Source organism: Centrocercus urophasianus, unplaced genomic scaffold (assembly GCF_019232065.1).
Source record: "Centrocercus urophasianus isolate 14NV4802_14NV808 unplaced genomic scaffold, USGS_Curo_1.0 seq_353, whole genome shotgun sequence".
Taxonomy (NCBI): domain Eukaryota; kingdom Metazoa; phylum Chordata; class Aves; order Galliformes; family Phasianidae; genus Centrocercus; species Centrocercus urophasianus.
Window position 1 is genome coordinate 10608 of NW_024884926.1, and position 13245 is coordinate 23852.

Consider the following 13245-nt stretch of genomic DNA (forward strand, 5'->3'; position numbering starts at 1 on the left):
GTATGTACTGTGGGAAAATGAACTAGATGACTACAGGGATTTTTGTTATGCTTGAATTTATGTCCTTTCTGTTTCAATATAAGACAAAAATGCACAGTGCTTTTCCTCTGGTTGTTATTTATATGGTAAATACATATCAGAATTGTTACACTTGGCTTTCCCTGCTGGAGGGCTTGAGAGAAAACTTAGTGACAATTTTTCATGTCTTTCCTACCTTTGCAAAGGAATGGGACCTTCAGGTCCTTAACAAATCCCCAGTTTTCCTCCTGGATGTCCTATTCACGCTGCAGGGGGAGACTTGGAGATCCAGGGCTTTCCTCTCCTTTGGACAGTAATTTGGGTCCTCTTCCTCTACCCATAACCATTCCATCAAGTCAGCAAGACTCTATTGTCTTTCTTTCCGTCAAAATTCAGCAGGATAAGATAAAGGAAATAAGGCTGGTTTATTAAAAAAGAAAAGACGAAGTTTAAGAATTCTTTCCCTTTTGTGAGTAACCATCAAGCTAAAAGACTATAGACAGTGCCAAAAAGGTTGACACGTGAAATGGTTAGTGGCAGGATCACCATCTCATTGCTTTAAAATGTTCCCAAACTGTAGTCATTAAAGAGGTTTTCAAAATATACTAAATATTCAAGCATACTGTAGTTCAGTTACACTGTAAAAGGCCACAGAGAAGAACATTTGATACTGCCCTCATGTCAGATAGAAACATTAATCAAGACTTACACTGAGTAGGAATTCCATCAGAGCAAATAGAGGCCTTACTGCAGAACTCTCCTTGAGATGTGTGATGGGACTGTTCCTGTCTTTAATTAGCATTAATGAACATGCACAAAGTCAGGGAAGAAGTCTTTCAATCTGAGCATGTTCTGGCAGCTGAAACACTACAGGGCACTTCCAAATCTACAAGGACACCCATATGGCCAGTTACACACCTCTCATCGCAGAACATTAGATCATCCAGTGAAAGGACAGCTCACAAAGCATCCAGGACTGCAAATGTGAGCTAACAGCCCTGGTATCAGTGTACACTGCCAGTGATTATCCTGTCAGATAAGGTCTTGTGGAATCAGTTTAGTATTGTCTAAGTGTTCTAATCGCTTCATGTAGGGTGTGACTCACTGAGCACACAGAGGGGTAAAACAGCATTCAGAAGATTGTCTACAATCCCTGATAGGAAGTTGCTGACTCAACAATTTAAGTAATTAGTACAAGAAAGCAACCTTGAGTAGATTTAAAGTCAATAGATTCAAGCAGGCTATTTTCCAGGAGTGCTGAGCTTTTCTGGATCCCATTAAGTCCCCAGCAAGATGCTGTATTCAGCAGTACTAGAGGTCAAAGCAACTTTTGGAGATCTTTGGGGATCCATGACTCAAACACACAACTGAGCTACAAGCAGCAGTGTCAGGCTTTCTTTGGGGTTTTTTTTCCACAGAACTGCAGGGTAAGGGTGCTGATAGAATCCTGTATTCACTGAATCCAAAACTGAAAAATGCTAAGTGTCTGCCTGGCGGAGAAGCAGTGTGGGTCCACTTCTCCATTTGCCTCATCTTCCACGGACTCCTGGTGGGCCGTGCTACTGAATGCCCCTGTCATGGAGCACACAGTCACTCCTACCAGCAGATCAGCTCTGCATGGTGTTTTACAACACATCTCCCTGAAGTGAAGGCCTTGGCCATGGTTTACTGCAGCAGCTCAGGTAGTCTGCAGCGACTCACTAAACTGGTAACACTCAATTGTATGTCTCAAACTACACTCTCCCCCGTTCTGGTAAATATGGTTTATGCTGTCTTTAAGAAATCTGGATTTTAATGTACGTTCCCAATGCACAGAAATTACAGCAACTTCTAAACACATTTTGCTATGTGCCTAACAGGATATGTAGCTTAATCCATAACTGTTCTCCAGCTTGCTTTCAGCAAGCTGGCTATATTTGCATCAGTGCCATCTTGCATTAATCCTACCCACACAGCAGGAAGTTTCTGAGTATTATTAGTAAAACTGCACGTAATTAACATGCAACACCCAGTAAAATCAGCATGGTGTTTACTGGGCAGTGGGGAAGCATCTCAACAACTATTATACTCCAACCAATTTCTTTCAAGCACTTCCAGCAATTAGTTCTGAGAATACTGGAACTACATTCGGATAACGTGCCTCTTTCCTTCTTATTTCTGGTTACATGGTTTATGTTTCAACAGGATTCTTGTGAGATTAAAGCAAGTTTTCCGGAGTGCTCTATCTCTCAGACATTCTAGGAGGCATACGAGGGCACTTTTCCCTTGTCATCCTGAATAGGGTCAGTAACTGTGGTACGCAGGCACTTGAAGACAGTGACCTTTGCAATTGTACCTTTAATCTAACACAGGCAGAGAAAATAAATGTCTAGCCAGAAAAACACAAAAGAAAAAAAAAAGAACTCAGGAAAACCAATGGAAGTAGGCTTGTGAATGTTTCAGTGTAAGGCTGGTGAAGATATTGTAATGAGCCATGTATTTACTTAATCCGGTTCCCAGTACTCACTTTCCAGAGGTCAAGGCTTGGCACATCTCTCTGCCCTTAGAACAATATGAGAAGTTGCTTGAAGCAGTCCTGAGCGCTCTCACCTGGAGATCAAATCACACAGCTTGTGTTTTAAACCTAATCTAGAATTGTTGTGTGAGGCTGGGAGATTTATTAAAGTGCTTTTGAATTCTGGCTAAGGTATCTCTATGAACTTAGCCATAATGGTGCTTGAGTTGCATCTCCATCAGTGCAATCTGGTGGATGGTGTGCTTTCCACATCAGCTATATTTAAACTGCTTGCTGATGAAGCAGATCTGTCTCTGTCACCATGCTAAGTACTTACCTCAGCACCTGAATCCCAGGTTTACATAGTTCCAGGAGATCTGGAAGTGCTCTCTCTGGTGGTGACTTTGTGCTCAAAGTGCAGGATGGAGCCCTCAATAGTGGTGTTATTGCAGTCTGATAAAAGCTGTTTGGCTGTGGTCAGTTCTGCACAAAATGAGGTCCCAGGCATGCTTAGCTCTTTTTTGTCTGTTGGAACTTCACGTCAGTGAGCAGCCCTACTCTTTTCTCCCTGGCCAAGTTGACAGCAAAAGATGACTATTAACCTCTATGTGCATAACTGAGAGATTCCCAGCAGGAGATAAATGATCATTGTATATAAATACAGGCAGTCCATAGTAAGACCCATAGTTTAGTCCCTCTTTCTCTCTTGTCTTATTATCAACACCCTTCCATAGTCCCTCAGTCTCCATCTTTTTGGCTTTTCACTACTCTATCTCTGCTCCCATTTTAGTTACCTTTTCTGGACAGGTACTCAGTGCTGCTGAGATGCTCTATCAGCAGTGGAAAAATTCAAAGGAAGTAATTAAACTGCATATACAACTCATTAATATCACTTATGGGTGTCAGATCAATACCAACAGCAGAGATGTTGTTTAGGAGCTTGAGTTAATAAAATTATTTTGCCTGCTCAACTATGGCCATTTTCAGAGGCAATTTGTTATTTGCATTTTATTATGACATATCTTTTCTGAAAATTCCCATCATGGTGAGAACATTGGGGGACTTAATACTGATGGCCTAAGGTAGTCGTTCGGACGGGTGATGTACAGCACTGGCCTGACAGGAACATCCTGTGACAACACCGCCGAGAGGTGGGATATCCTAGGGACAGACCCACCTCTGCCTCACCCTCTTGCCAACCTCACCAAGTGCCTTCCTGCCTGTTCTGTTGGAAAGCAGAGAATGTCAAGCACCAGGGCAGAGAAAAGGAATATGTGAAAAGCATTTGGGTTTGAAAAACATGTATGTTAAAAAAGCAGTTATTTAAGAAATGATTCCCTGTTTTTGTTTCTCTTTCCAGAGTGCGTGTGGGCTGAGATGTCTGGAGATTTCAGCCTGGCCAATTCACTTTCAGCAGTCAGAAGGTTTGCCGCTCCATTGCCCAGAGGCTAATATTAAATACTTTGTCAGCCTTGGTAGTTCTCATGGGTTTCTTATTCTTGGATCTGCCAAAGTTAAGAAAAGAAAAGCTCTCAGGAAGCTTTTCCCAACAGATCAAGGAAAATATTACTGCCACTTGCATAGCGCAGCACTGAGTCTTCATTGGGAATACTGGGAAGTGGGGCCAGCATTGAAGACATTTGCAGAGCTTAGATTATTAAGTCTGACAGGAAGGCTGAGAGGGATACAATTATTGTTAAACATGATGTGGGGTTAACATCAAGAAAGGAGAAGAGTTATTTACACCAAAGGCTGATACTGGCACACAGTCAAATGGGTATAAACTGATTGTGAATACATTTGGCCTCGGTTTTAGAAGCTTGTTCCTGCTACTCTGGAGCAGCAAAGACTTTAATCAGAATAGAGAGGGACAAAAAATACACCTAGATTTTAAAAATAGTACTATATATATTTGTGGGGTATTTTATGCTGCAGTGCTGCCACAGCAGGGGAGTGAACTCAGTGATCTAGAAGGGATTGCTCAGTACGATTCCTAGTTCCTCACAGTTTTTGTCAGAAAAATAAATTGATAACAACATTGACACTAAAATCACCCCTCAGAGACAATCTTCTGAGTCTGCAGCATACTGAGATGAAAGGTGGGAGATGAGGAGGGAGTTCATCTTTCATACTGCTGTTCATTTACTATCTCAAGTCACAGCAGAGAATAACACCAGTTTGCACTCAGTTCTCACTCAAAAGTTTTTATCCTCTTCAAACACAGAATCTAGAAATGATTTTGTTTAAAAATCAAAGCTCATATTCTGCAGATGTTCAAGAATCTTGGATGGAATGGAGGAGGAACTCCTGATTCATCAATGATTGAACTGAAGTGCATTTGAGTACAATATCATTCATTCATTATAAAAGATAATAGGAGGAGTAGGAACACCAAGAGTAGCTTTTCTCCTTCATTTCGTAGTACTCAGAAAGCAATGATGTGTCCCATTCAGATCTTGGATTTGATATGTAGCAGTATCTGTTCTGCATAAAGTCTTTTCTTAGGAACTGCTTCTGATGAGAACTGGATATATCATTTCAAAGAGCCAGTCCCAGAATTGTTGTGTATCACTTCATAGCGTTTCTGGTCAGGAAATTGAAAAGATTGTGTTCCTGGCAGCCCAGATTTTCCTTTCCTCCTTTCACTTTTTCCCTAAACTATTTCATACTTCAGGAATCAATTTCGGATAATGAAGTCTTTTCCTTTTTATTTTCTCCTGTCATGCTACTTTAAGAGATTCTGTCATGCAGTATCAAAAGAAAAATATTCTCGCAAAGTCTGTGATTGCAGTTTCTTGTTAATTTTATTTCATATTCAGAAATTTTGAAGCCTTTCATGGGATCTTCCCTGTCAATTTCTTCTTTTTAATTTAGCATTCCATGAGTCAGGGCTTTGCGTAACCGTATTTACCAATGACTGCAGAATCATTTATACAGTGAGGAATGTAGTAAGTGCTTTCATTTGTCATCAAAGTATTGAGTTTGAGATGTGGATACCGGAGCAGATTATGTGGCTGAACTAAGACACCCTTTGCAGTTGTGCCATTCTGGACTAATGATTTCTTTTCCTATTTCTACACAGAAGACTGGAAGAAATAATTTGCGTTGTGTTGGAAATCAAGGCAGATGATTACAAATTATCTCGTGCCAGAAAGGCTGATTTTTCAGTGAAGGAAAAGAGCGTTGTTTGCCTTGCCAGCTCATTTTTTTGGAGATATTAATTATTGAACTTTGTCAGCCATATTCATAAGAGGACATCTGACTCTTCCCTCACACAGTTGCAAGTGATAAGTTAGAAAAAGCAGGTTTACTCCAATTCAGGTTCTTACCAACAAACGTTGGTAAGTGTGCAGGCTAATTAGATACAAGTGGCAATAAACTGATGGAAGGCTGGGTTCTTTGTGCCCCTGGCAAATGGCTGCTGCCTTCTGAGCCCGTGTCAGAAGTGGCGGGAAAGCTCTGCCCATGCTGCTATGTGGTGATACTGCCGCAGTTCATAGGAAAGTGTGCCTGCATCCCAGTAAATAAATTATCATCCACAGGCCCTGCCTTTTCTCTCCCCAGGCAGCTGTCATGGGCGGTGATGGCCTACTCTTGCTGTGACAGGAAAGGCACGGGGACGTGGGCCCCTGGGACACGTGTGCTGCTGGGACATTGCTCACAGACCCACAGAGACAGCATTTCTTGCAGTGCAACAGTCACATGTGAGAGATAGCATGAACTGGTCAGAGAAGGCAAGGCAGGATGCAAAGTCTCCATGGGAAGAAGGAGGTGAAGCTGGCAAGCATAGACAGCGTGCAAGGAGTTTGCTCTGTAGGCACATTCACTGGGTCGAAGAAAACTGAGAAATTGATGGGACATTTCTGCAGGAAGATAAAGGTATTTTATGTCACTTACATCCTGGAGAAATGCTCTGTACATTGCATCACTGACTATAAAGAGAATTTTCTCTTTGGGAAAAGAAAAATATATTTAACAATCTTCTTTCCACAGTGTTAAGTCCTCACTTTTTCGTGGTGAGGACTCAGAACAAGCAAAGGCATAAAAAGGCACAAATACCTGAGGAAGATGCAAAGAATTTTTAATTACACCTTTATCTCACCTCAACACTGAGCCCCTTCTGTAGGCTCCTGGGTATTACCCAGCTCCTACCTGAGGTGAAAAGCATCCCTAGTCAGTCTGTGCAGAGCCAGGCACAGACACGCTCAGGATGCTCACTCCTCCTTTTTTAGACATGGACCTCAGATACTGTTGGGGTGAACTTAAGAAGCCTAATGAAGAAATTCCTGTATTTCTGTAGAGCAGAGTATAAGCATTTTGCAGTACGTAACTCATATGGCCATTCCTGCAATACAGATAACAAATCATGAAATTGCTACACGCTGTGTGAGTGTGCTCCTCAGCAAGTCAGCAGGACGAATCTATCAGCTACTTGATCTGATGGGAATATCTCATGATATCTGATGGGCCTGAGAATAAATAGGGTGCTCCTACTGCATCAGATCTATGCAAAGACCTTGCCATACAGATTGGATGTACAGGTTTAGTTCTCTCCTAGAGGGAATAAATTCCTTAATGGACTTTGCAACACTTCTGACAAGCAATTACGTCCAGGTCCATGACATTAAATGCACTGATGTGGCAGCAGAGATCTTGGTGGCTGCCACGAATTGACACTAAATAAATTGTCCAGGATGCTGGGTTGGTACAGAAGTTGCTTTCTTTGAAGATAGCATGATTTTTTTTTCTCTGAAGACTTGATTGGAACAGCAATGCAATTACTTCCTGTTATGAGGATTAATTGACTCACTCTGTTACTTCAAGCCAGTGAAAGTTAAACAGTGTATAACCAAGATGTTATAATTTTGTATAATCAAGATGTTACAATCGCAATACAATCAATGAGAGTAAGGCAGAGCAGACAACGATCACAAAAGAGAATAAGTGGAAGAGCTTACCCTTGGGTTGAGCTCACCAGAAGATACCAAAGAGGGGATCTCCAGAAGAGATCCTTCCCCTCTGGTAGCCAGCTCTTAAATAGGTCCAGGAGGGGTGGAGCCTGGCTCCACCCCTTCCGGCAGCACAGGTGAATTGCCTTCACCTGTGCTCCTCTGGCTGACTCAAGGCTCACCTCAGGTGATTAATCAGAGGTTCAGGCCGTGACTCAGCAGTTCCCATACAAACGGGAACATAAAATCTGAGCACCAGTCACTTATTTAGATCCTAACCTCTTTGTTTTTACCATGTCTCCTTCTCTGTGTGACCCTGCTGCCAAGATGTAGCCGTACTTAAAATGACAACGTTGAACATGTGCTGTGCATTTAAAGCTACATTAAAATAAAGATCCGATCCAACCTGGCAGGGGGGTTGGAATTGGATGACGTTTAAGGTCTCTTCTAACCTAAGCTATTCTATGAGTCTATGAAAGATGTTCAAGATACTCAAACATAGAAAAAATAGTAAGTGGCAGACATAAGAGTTTACATGCATTAAGCTTCAGGCTGCCCCTTTCCAGTTTAGTTGCTAGATCAAATTAATTTAGCATATAATAAATTTGAAGGGGTCATACATACAGGTATAATACTTAAGACTCTTGGCTAGCAAAAATGTGATGCAAAAAGAAGTACAGGTACTTTTACTGACCAAAACCATCCTTTAGAGGGGTTTTAGTTTAAATTCTTGTGAACTTCAAATATTTTTTAAAAGCTCAAAACTACCATCTGTACTCCTCTTGGAAATTTCTTGAGATCATAGATGAGGATCAGTATTAAACACAGAGCATCACTGATTAGTTCCTCAGCACTATGAAGTCATACCCATCATGCATACTCAAAAATAAAAAACAGATTTCTTCAGCTGTTACTTCACTGTGTCTAATTTCACTTCCCTAGTCACAGTTGTATTCTTGCCTGGCTCTGGGGAAGAAGAAGATTGAGAGACAGACCTACTTGGGTTATTTGGGTTTCTGAAATCACTTTGGCTTCCTGCTTATATGGCTAGCATGTTACATCTTTGAAACTGATTGTATGGGAACTGTTGAATCACAGCCTGAACCTCTGATTGATCACCTGAAGCAAGCACTGAGTCAGCCATAGGAGCATAGGTGAAGGCAATTCAGCTGTGTGACCAGCAGGGTTGGAGCCTGGCTGTACCTCTCCTAGATCCATTTAAGAGCTGACTGCAACTGAAGAGGGATCTCTTGCTGGAGATGGCTTTGCTTGGAGTCTTTTTCTATGAGCACAGATAAGCTTTTCCATTTGTTTCCAATTATCTCTCTCCAACATGGTAATCTTTCCAGCTGTAAGCTCGCTGAAGACCAACCTAACTTCTCTGTATACTTGTTGATTATATGCTTATCAAACATGAATTTTACATTCTGTTTTTTTTTTTTGTTGTTGTTGTTTCGTTTTTTTTTTTTTTTAAATCTAAGGAAGCTCTGTAGCTTCTTAAACCTTCTAAAACTTCCTGAGTAAGCTAGAATAATAAAGTTCATTATAAGCGATGTCTCTTCAGATGATGAAAACCCACCGTGTTCCTACAATAATAACAAATAAGCCAATAAATATTTCCTAAAGAAACAGTTAATTCTGTATAAAGAGGAGTGGCTCCTGAAAACAAAGCGCAAACAAGACTGATGCAAGTGGAATTGAAACAGAGAGGTGGATATCTGGGAGACGGGAGCATGTGAATATGGGATGCTGAAAGAATAATTCCCAAAGAAAAATCTCATTTATATCAGGGACGGAGTGATGTTTATAGAAATGAGAAATGTTATACTGGGAATTAGTCTTTCCTGAAATTCATGGGTTGCTCTAATACCTCATAGAATTCTGAGGCTCCATGTTAGCCATAATCACTTTGCTCCTGTTTGTAACCTCATAGTTATTCTGAGCTTCCACACTTTCAGAAAGCATTAAGAAAATGCTGTGTCCTTTCTTCACAGTCAAGCAGCATAAATTGTGCTTGGCTTGGCACTCAGAAGAGGTAAGTGGTTACGGCTAAATCTAGCTAGGAGCTGACATGAAGGACAAATTTGGCCCAACAACTTACCATGTTCCCTTTTTCCAGTGTCTGCACTTGCAGCATTGCAAAAGAGAATTACGCCTTGGTGCTGAGCTCCTTGCCTGTATTTCTACATGCCTTGTCTCAGGCAGAATCACTTGCATATGTGACTTCCTGGAAGTGCAGGGAATAAGGAATGAGCAAAGCCAAAACTGGAGTTAAATTTGCCTTCTGAAAGTGGGATTTAGATGTTGGAATCTTTTATTCATTCGATGGACATAGAAGCATTCTTGTAGCATAAGGAAGCTTATTTGTATGAGTAAATGCTCATCTCCATGAATAAGGCTCTCAAAACGTCATGGTGTGTTTTAATACATAATGAATTAGTGACTTAGCAATGGCACAGTGGGAAGAGTGTGGCTGCCTGAGACTCACACTTGAGGCAGATATGCCATGGCACACCCAGTAAACACTCCTGTGAACAGGTTGTAAATACAAACTATAAAACTAGGAGACATTTAAAGCTTTAAAGCCAGGGAGAAAATAAAACACTAAGCTTGCCTGGGTTAATGTGCCATGACAGCAGAGTTGGGAAAAGAAGCCCTCTTGAAAAGAAGCCTGGGAAGTCCTGGGGAATGGAGGCTCCACACCTTGGAAGCCATTGAGTGCTGATGAGGTTAAAACTCATTTAGGTAACACAAATGTGACCACATACAGCCTCGAAGCAGGCCTGGGGGGGACAAAGCAGCCAAGCTGTGCTTCAGTGACTATTTGCCTTAAGCAAACTCCACAGTGCCCTGCCATGGAGTTAAACAAATAACACCTTTTGTTGGCACTCTTCACCTCGTGAGAAGTAAGTGGCCGTCCCCAGTACTCAAGGGGACACAAAACCTTCAGACCAGATGCTACATTTTTAATCCCCTTATACCTTTTCCCCCATAGGTTGGATTTGTTCCCTGGATGAAGTTGGAATTGTCCCTTGTTTGGTTTTGGAGGTGGAGCATGATAAGCCTGGACCTGGATGGGCATGGATGCACACTGGATTTCCAGCACAGACCTGCACATTGCCCTGCTGTGGTTGGTGCAGGACACTGCTGTAAAAGGGGAAGAAAAGAAAAAAAAAAACTATCTGAGCTAGTTGTGTTGGGCAGGAATTAATTTTGCCTTTTATAACCTGCACCACTACCCTGGAGTGACCCAGGGCCAACTCAGGCACCCTATGGGAGAAAGCAGGCACCCTTGTGGGAGAAAGAAAGCAGGTGAAGAAACTGTCCAGAAAGATGCATCAAAGCCTCTTCTTTAGCAAACATGGTTTCTTTTCAACCTGTGTCTTTGCTTAGTCTGTCAGGGTGATGGTGGTATTTCAACATCTGCTTCATTTAATACTGGCTTTTTTAATATCATAGTTGTGTCTCTTTTCTATTCTTACAGTGCAGTGTATTCATGCCGCAATCCCGTAGCTAGGCTTCGCCATCCAATATAATTAACTGTGCATTAATTACACTATGAACTGGCTGGAATTTATAATTGGTTTCCACACTTTCCCAGCAATTCATGACCGAACTATACAACTTTCATTTGGTTGTGAAGAGGCAGCAACACAGAAGATGCAAAGTAGTACAGCAGTGCTATTGCTGCTATTCTAGCAAGGAAATGTATGTAAAATGTTGACATCAAACACAGATAGCTGAAAAATGCCTCTTCCTGAAGTCTGGGCTGACATGTTGCTCAATGGCAGCCACATTGGCATGAGTGAATCCTTGTTCCAGTGTAAGCACGCTTCTGATCCTTACCTTCGGAGTGAGTCCTCAGTTCCATAGGGATGAGCTGCAGTATAAAATCTGAATTAGATTGTCGCCAGCGCTGATAATTCTAAAGCTCTCTCCCAACATAACTGCACTACCCCTTGTTAGCCAAGGAGGACAAGCCAAATCCAGCACCTCACCAAAGGGAATAAGGCAGCTCCAGGGGTACTCAGTAAATGAGAGGACTGATCCTCTCCTGCTGGCAAGCATCCCAGCTGCTACAGTGATCTTGTGGGGAGCCTCACAAAATATCCCCACATCAGTAGAGACCTCTGCGGAATGGAACAAGATGAATTTTTCTGTAGAAAGGCTACTGAGCAGCTCAGTTGTTTGGGGGATATGATCTCAAGGCATCACACAACATTTCCCTTCCTTCCTGGCTGGGTCAGAAATCCCCTGCAGTAAATAAAGTCTTTGTGGTGCACCAGGTGTGCTGACTGCAGACTGAAGCATGCACAGCAAAAAGCCCAGGCTGAGCAAGGCTTTCTGAGTGTTGGGAAGGCTTCGTTCAGGGTTCAGGCTATGGGGAGGATGATCTTGTACCTAAAGTATTCTGTACGATTCAGGCAAGCCCTGGCTCTTTCGCAGGGAGCGGCAGGGGTGCATTTGTAATCTTGTGGGAGGCAGTGCTGCAGGCCATATATGTAGATAGAGAGAGGCTCAAGAGAGCAGGATTTTTTGATTTATCCCTGCTGGCTCAGGAGTACATCTTAACCCTTCTGGTGTTAGCCCTTGCCAGTGCTTTCCCTTTGCCCCAGCACAGCCCTCCCTTCTTTCATCAGTTGTGCTTCCCTGCTGTTTACACAAATCGCAAAGGCAACAGCAGAACAAATCTGTGCAAACAAACAGAGACTGCGTAAATGCATCCTGAGATGAAAAAAAATCCCCGAGGCTCGCCACCGTTTCCTAGAGAAAGCTGGAACAGAGCGTAGGGCTGCAGCCCTGGAGGATGTGAGCTTTGATGGCAGGGAGGTTTCTGATGCTCAAGGGGTTCGTCATGGTGCTGCCCTGCCCTGGCTACCAGCAGGAGGGCTTTCATCACCATATTTCACATGCATATATATGGGATGCACATATGGGCAGGGTTTGCCTTGCCAGGCAAAGAGAGTTTGGGGATGGGTACTTGGGAGGAGGAGGGAAGGAGAAAAGGGAGCTCTGCTGCTCAGAGGGCTGTGAGCTGGGAGCACAGAGTGGGGTACAAGCCATGGGAGCAGTGCGCTTCTGTCTTCTCCAAAAACTGCAGTTGGGGAACAGTCCCTATATCCGCAGAGGGGAGAGGACACACCTTGTTGTCCTTTCTCTCTGTCCTTCCCAGAGGCTGAAGGCACTGCACCCGGGTCAGGGTGCTGTGGTTTGGAACAACGACAGGACTGAAGAGGGATGTGTTCAGTATTTCTGTTGAAGCTGACAGGGCATCCCGCTGGGTGTCCTGCCAGGTGAGGTGTGGGCAGCGTGCAGCAGCTTTGCAGAAGCTGCTGGCCCCAGAAAGGCCAGGACACTCAGTGCATCTCAGCGAGCTGTGTCTGCTGAGCAGTTGTCACGGTTCTGTTTTTTGTTTTTTGGGTTTCAGTATTCCACATCAAAACGTCATGTAGTGTACGGGGCATTAAAGTGCTAATGCCCCAGTTCCAGGTACCTATCCCTGTACATTACAGCAGTCACGGGATTTGGCCCTTCCGGCTGGGGGGACGGGGGACGGGACACGGGACACGGGACATGGGACATGCTCTCTTGCTGCCTGGCAGTGGGTGCTGGAGAGTGCTTTCCTAGCCGTTCCAAGCTTTTCAGGTTTGACTCAGTCTCGGGAACTCTCTCTCTCTCTCATCTTGTCTGTTTTATTAATCTCAATTTCAATTAAATTGTATATATTGTGTTATCTTGTATTCCGATATTATAGTAAAGTAAGTTTTCCTCCATGGATTGTTG

The 13245-nt window shown here is 43.0% G+C and overlaps 1 long non-coding RNA gene across 1 annotated transcript; it reads right to left on the reverse strand.

Annotated features, from left to right (window-relative positions):
- Positions 1 to 2241: 2241 nt before the first annotated feature.
- On the reverse strand, positions 2242 to 7505 carry LOC122167049. Its single transcript, XR_006170940.1, has 3 exons — positions 7353 to 7505; positions 3701 to 3703; positions 2242 to 2255 (listed from the first exon to the last, which is right to left on the reverse strand). It is a non-coding gene; the product is annotated as an uncharacterized LOC122167049 (long non-coding RNA).
- Between the last annotated feature and the right edge of the window lie 5740 nt (positions 7506 to 13245).